Source organism: Haliotis rubra, unplaced genomic scaffold (genome assembly GCF_003918875.1).
Source record: "Haliotis rubra isolate DU_JTF1 unplaced genomic scaffold, ASM391887v1 Scf580, whole genome shotgun sequence".
Taxonomy (NCBI): Eukaryota; Metazoa; Mollusca; class Gastropoda; order Lepetellida; family Haliotidae; genus Haliotis; species Haliotis rubra.
In genome coordinates this window covers 305668-312280 of record NW_025767280.1, presented here as the reverse complement: position 1 = coordinate 312280, position 6613 = coordinate 305668, and the positions used below count along the sequence as shown (strand labels likewise).

General features: G+C 40.1%; 1 protein-coding gene across 1 annotated transcript in view; it reads left to right on the top strand.

Moving 5' to 3' along the window:
- Positions 1 to 3157: 3157 nt before the first annotated feature.
- The window catches only part of LOC124254747 (myosin-IIIa-like), a 128306-nt gene continuing 124850 nt past the window's right edge, over positions 3158 to 6613 (top strand). The window contains 1 exon segment of the mRNA XM_046688589.1: positions 3158 to 3199. The gene's annotated coding sequence lies outside the window, so the exon portion shown is untranslated.

Genomic DNA, 6613 nt, shown 5'->3' with positions numbered 1-6613 from the left:
CCGAAGTTAACCGATCTTTTCCGCATGCAACTTTACAGGGGAGATAACCTGTAGCAGTCGCTTTGGTATCGACCCGCTAAATACCCCTCACACGTGGTTATGCCCAAGATCAGGACATAACGTCCAATCCCGTATTCAACATTTTGGAAAAACATGTTTGTAAGTGAACAGAAGTATTCATTCTTCATTAAGAAAAGAATGTTTCGAATAGTGAAAATAACGAATTCGGAAAGAAGTCGCGTCTGTTAGCAAAGTAATAGTCAATAAATGTTATGATGTTGAAACATATATCACCAAATGGTTTAGTTGTTCATGAAAAGCGAAATGTGTCACACTCAAAGGAAGGATCGAGTGAGTGTCAAATATCAAACCCGGATTTCCAACGTAATGAGCGAAAGCTGAAACCAAAAATTAATTGTGATACTTTATTATATAGAAACGTGAATGGGCAGTTGGTGAAACAGTACAGTGTTCGGTAAAACTGCTTCAGGGATGTGTTGAAGGGCCGAGTGAGTGAGTTTAGGTTTACGCCGCTTTTAGCAATATTACAGCAATATCATGGCGGGTGACACCAGAAATGGGGCTTAACACATTCTACCCGGGTGTTCGGCATGACAAGCGAACGCTTTAACCACTAGGTTACCCAACCGCCCGTATGCTGAAAGAATCACTTGTATATAACTGATTTCTTTGAAGATCCGGGGCGGTGGGGTAGCCTAATGGTTAAAGCGTTGGCTCGTCACGCCGAAGACCCGGGTTCGAATCCCCACATGGGTACAATGTGTGAAGCCCATATCTGGGGTCCCCCCGCCGTGATGTTGCTGGAATATTGCTAAAAGCGGCGTAAAACCAAACTCAGTCAGTCAGTCTTTGAAGATCCAGGATACAAATAAATCTGACCAACGCCATAATGTTGACGTTTTGCCATGGTCATCTCATTCACCCGACCTCAACCCGATAGAATATCTATGGGACCATCTCGGAAGACAACTCCGACGTCGACAACAGCAGCCAGTCAACGTCCGACAGCTTGAACAGGCTCTCCATGTGCATTAATTCCAAATGACGTCATCAGGCGACATACGTTTTCCATGAGAAGACGCGTATGTATCCTTGTAGGCTTGCATCGATGCCCACAGGCCATACAAGAGTATGATACCTGCTGTTGTGACATTAGGGTGTCTGTTATAGTCTGTTTGCATTGAAAACGTACCGATGAATGTCAATTTAAACAAAAAAGTAAATCGAATAAGATGGAATTAAGATTGCGAATCCTCATAATTTTTACCTTGCCAACTGAACATTTAAATCTCAGAATTTTATTCAACTTAGGATAAAAGTTGTTTAACAAACGATCATAATTCAAATCGCTATTATTGGTTTGTATTACAAGGGTGTATGCACATTAAATGAAACACCGGTACATGTAGAGTTGGTCTAAGTTAACGCCCATCACGAACCGCACGTGCATTTGTTTCACTGTTCCATCTACTGCGCTCACCCCCTTGTAATACAAACCAATAATAGCGATTTGAATGTATGATCGTTTGTTAAACAACTTTTGTCCTACAATGAATAAAATTCTGAGATTTAAATGTTCAGTTGGCAAGGCAAAATTATGAGGATTCGCAGTCTTAATTTCACTTTATTTGATTCACATTTTTGTTTAAAGTGAAATTCATCGGTACGTTTTCACTGCAAACAGACTATAATCGAGACTGAACTTTCAAATGTGTCATTTTGACCCCATGCCCTAGTGCAACAATACTCGCGCTAAATGTTTCACGCTTCTGTTCTGTCCTGGTTGTAAGAACTTCTGTTCTGTCCTGGTTGTAAGAACTTCTGTTCTGTTCTGGTTGTAAGAACTTCTGTTCTGTCCTGGTTGTAAGAACTTCTCTTCTGTTCTGGTTGTAAGAACTTCTGTTCTGTCCTGGTTGTAAGAACTTCTGTTCTGGTTGTAAAAACTTCTGTTTGACATTGTCCCTCAGTACACATGTGAAATTATGTTTCAAAGTTTGTTTGTTTTTTCTGCTATTAAGCGAAATTTTGCCTGTGTACTTTCTTTTGAACGTCAGTTTATTCTTCAGCAAACCATGCCCATAAAGCCAGTCTATTATAATTCAATATACTTTTCAAAACAGAAATGTGATATATCACACTGGGTAATGGAGAAAGGTGTGAAAGGTTTCTTTTCACGGGTGTGCCGCGGGGATTGTAGAATTTGTGAACAGCATTGTTTCCAGATTAAAGTGTAAATGTCCGGTGCACCATGTATTCGGTGCAGTGAAACCCATCCATGGTGCAGTGGAAAGGGTGTGTGTCCGTATAGCGGAATACCAGCAGTTCGATCACCATTTGGGTTTGGGGCGGGTCACAACTTCTATAATTGTAATACGTATGCTATGAAGTACGTATGCTGGAATGTCGATGGCAATTGAGGTAATGATGACAAAACCACACCACCAGACGAACAAATTATGGAAAACATGAATTAATCGTGCTGCATAGGCGGTGTGTGTGTGTGCGTGCGTGCGTGCGTGCGTGCTTGCGCGTGTGTGTCTGTCTGTGTGTGTGTGGTGGTTCGGAACCCCACCTTGGCTCTGCCATTGCAAAACATAAACCTCAATGTTGTCTTCAGTCATTTTCAAAGGGTGGGGTCTGACCCCCACCCGGATCCGCCACTAGCTGTCAGCTGTGCGCAAGTGACCATGGGGAATATTGTCGTGATTCACGGTAAGAGTGAGTATGTTATATCCGTCCGTGTTATTTGTAAGGAAAGCGTGATTGTATACGGTTCATTAACAGGGAAAGCTAAGTACCAATACAACGCCCCAGTGTTCAAGCGTTCGCCCGTGACGCAGACGCACCCGGGTTCTATTCCCCACGTTGGTACAATATGTTTGGACATTCATGGTATCTCCCGGCTTGGTGTTCGTTGGATATTGAAAGAAAACCATCCAAATACCTAAAACATCACTCTTTTCTCGCCTTTTCTACAAGTTCTACCCATATACACCATAGTAAACGTGGACGGTCGATCTACCGAAGAACATTTCTGTCATAAAATCCACTAGCGTGTGGCGACCTGTAAACTCGTTTATCCAGTTACTACTGACATTCGCTCAGTGGATAAACGGGGTCCAACACCTGTCCTGAAATCGTTTTACCTGACGATATTGGAGAGTCTGCCTAATCAAAGGTATGGATATCTGGATGTGAAAACATGTGATTGGGACAATATTTCTGTGATCACAGGAGCACGTGAACAAAAGTAGGTACAATGACAACGACTTGTCTCCGTGTTTAATGTCCTAAGTGTCCCACGACCATATCGACAGCTATTCAAACTTGTAAACACGACATGAATTGAAATTACTAAAATAGATTTATGAGAACCGGCTTTTGTGCATTGTATGAAATGAAGGTAGGTGACATGGGTTGAGCATTTACAATGTCAATAATGCTGTATTATGTAATGGTATAGGATCATGTTCCAGAAATAGCAGGTAATTCAACCATTTTAAAATTTTACTGTGAACACCAATACTGTTAAGATTTAATAGACAGTATCGTCATTTGGTTGAAAATAAGAATAGTCATCTCTTAGTCTATTCACTCATGACTCATTTACATGTCATTAACGGGAAACAGCGTGGAGGAGAATTGCTCACGGATTTACAGGTTTATACCTGGAGCGTACCCTCTTGTGGTAAACATGCCTGCCAGTTGAAAGGGAAAAACACAACGCAAAGTAAAACCACACATTTAACATGTAGTTTCCACAAGACAGAGCAAACCACGCCTGTTACAATATATAATTAAGTGTATTATTTGGCAATATTTAGAAATGTGATATTAAGTTGATCACAAAGGTTTTGTTGTTCAGGCAACAAGAAGTGCACTGGTATATCCAGATTGAGACTGGGGTGAACTTAATTTACATCCAGCCTTGTTTGAGATGTGTTTTAGTTGGTGTCATGTTGTCGCTCAGTCTTTCTTTTCATGGCCAGAGAAGTGAGCACCTCATCATTTTATCTCTGTATTTGCCCTTTTTGAATGAAATAATGTCTTGTACACCAATGAAAATGAGTTGTTGCTTTGTAACTAGCATCTACTTCGTTACCTTCTCGGTACAGAATCAGACACATACTGTTTGCTGTTTATGGCTAAGGTAATTTAATGGCTATTGGATGGGTGGTGGGGTAGCCTAGTGGTTAATGTGTTTGCTCATCATGTTAAAAAATTTGGGTTGAATCCCTACATGGGTACATTGAAGCTCATTTCTGGTGTCACTCTCCATGATATTGCTGAAATATTGTTAAATACAATTTAAAAAAACACTCGCTCACTCTCTCAAATGGATGAAAAGGACCCACTTATTCCCTGAATGTAAACCAGAAACATATAGGAGGGGAATTCATCTCATGAAATATTATCAAAGTGGTTTTGTGTTTCTGGCTTAAATGATACTTGATGCTGAAAGTTGTGCCACGTCCCACAAGTATGACTTTGGAAGGGTTACTGTGTTGTCTGTTTGTAAATGCAGGAAGCAGCATCTAGATGGCCATGAATATCACCAATGTCACACTGTAGTAGACATTACCAAATGTGCTGTCACATACCACAGTGATATACATGTATTGTGGAGTTGAGTGATATATGTTGTTATTCTTCCCACGTTGTTACCAAGTCTCATACAGTTGTTACAACATGTTAATGTTTGCATACAGTTCCTATTTGTACATTGTTGTTCAAGTAGGATTTCAAGTAGGAAATATAATGTATAATTCACAGGGGTCAGTTGTCTACGATCCCATTAGGATGTCATTTGATCAGATTTGTCAAGAAACTGCAGTGTCATGATGCATTAACAGGATACCGGATACAATGTCTGAAACGAAAATGATTGTTTACTGTGATATCGGATTCATTTTGACATCAGCAGTGTGTAATCACAATCATTTGAAGTCAGAACATATTTTTTAATATAACCTAGTCACTGTTTTCTTCAGTGACCAATCAATGAGTATAGAAGCATGTGATCAATACTGAACAGTTTAAGGTGCAGGTTTTTATCAGAGCCATAATATTCCCTCCTGTGTATGGGCATTAAATTGGGTGCTGGCTGATGCAAACTGTCCTATTGTTTGAATGCCCAAAGCAGCAAGCCAGAGACTATCTGTGCCTTCGGCACTTCCTCCCTTAGACTCCCCAATTTATTACTGAGAATACGATGGATGAAAAAATAGACAGACTGATAAATCTATTAATTTTAGACAAACTATTTTGTAAACAACACCCTCAGCCCCATCAACCCCCTAACTATCAAAAATGTTCTTTTCTATATCTTTTTCTTTTTTTTTAATCTTGTACAAAGAACAAAAAATATATGGTCAGTGTAAATTAAACAAAGAGAGTTTATTTGATTCCACTCAAATGGTTCCTTCACTTTCAATATTGACTAAACTTGAATTTTTAAAAATAACTGATATGTAATTAACATATGATTATTGTAAAGTGTTTGCTCATATGACTTGATTCGATTATGTCTTCAACTTGACTCCCTCACTAACTTATTCATTCACTAGCTGTAATGACTGATGGGCCAATGGTAGGAAGATAAACCGTCAAAATCAATACTGTTCCATACCAAGGATTAAAGAGGTGTGTGGGACATCTTTTCAGTTATCATTCAATAACAATGGCCACACCACCTTCAACTTTCTAACATATGACGACGTGCGTGTGTATGTGTATGTGCGGCTGCTTGTATTAGCCCAGACTGAAGCTGTTTTTATAGTGCAAGCCCACTTAGATACCATGCCGAAGTGAAGCATGAATACCCCACTCAGACACATTATACTGACTCCAAGCCGACCAGTCCTTGTTGTACCCATTAATGCCGAGCGCCAGGCAGGGACCAACAAGTACCATATTTAAACGTCTTTTGGTATGACGCGGTCGGGGATCGAACCCGCGACCTTCCGCTTTCCGGGCAGACGCTCTAACCACTACACCACGGAGGCGGTCCCATAGGTAAGATGGGCCATGAGGAAGTATTGATGCTCAGTCTAAGTATAGGATATGTAGGTTTTTTAACCAATCACATGTCTACATTCTAAAACTGTTCAACTTTATATCATCACCACCTCGATGCTGAAATTAAGTCTAAGAAGTAAACCCAGAAGATAAATATACTCACAATAGAACACCTCTTCGAGTATAGATGCAAAAACACTCAGTAACTACAGAATGTATAAAGCATTCACAAAGACATAATAGTCCTTTTTGTTTTGCATTTGGAACTGCCAAAGATTGTGATTGTTTAGATTTAGAAATCAGATGTGCTGCTCTGAATGTTTCTTTCACTTTACCAATATAATTTCAAGCTTGTTATATAGCCTCATATTGTCTTACTGGCAAACAAGGATAAGTTGAGCACCAAGCATGTATGAGTGCCACCCACTGGCACTTGCCATTGTTAGCGAAGGGGCACCAGGTTGTCCACGATCAAGTGTATTGCGACTTTCTACACCGACGTGAGAGTCTTATGAGCAAGGCGTGTGCAGCTACGCGCGGAATCAATTTCATCGTCATGTAATGCATGTGATCA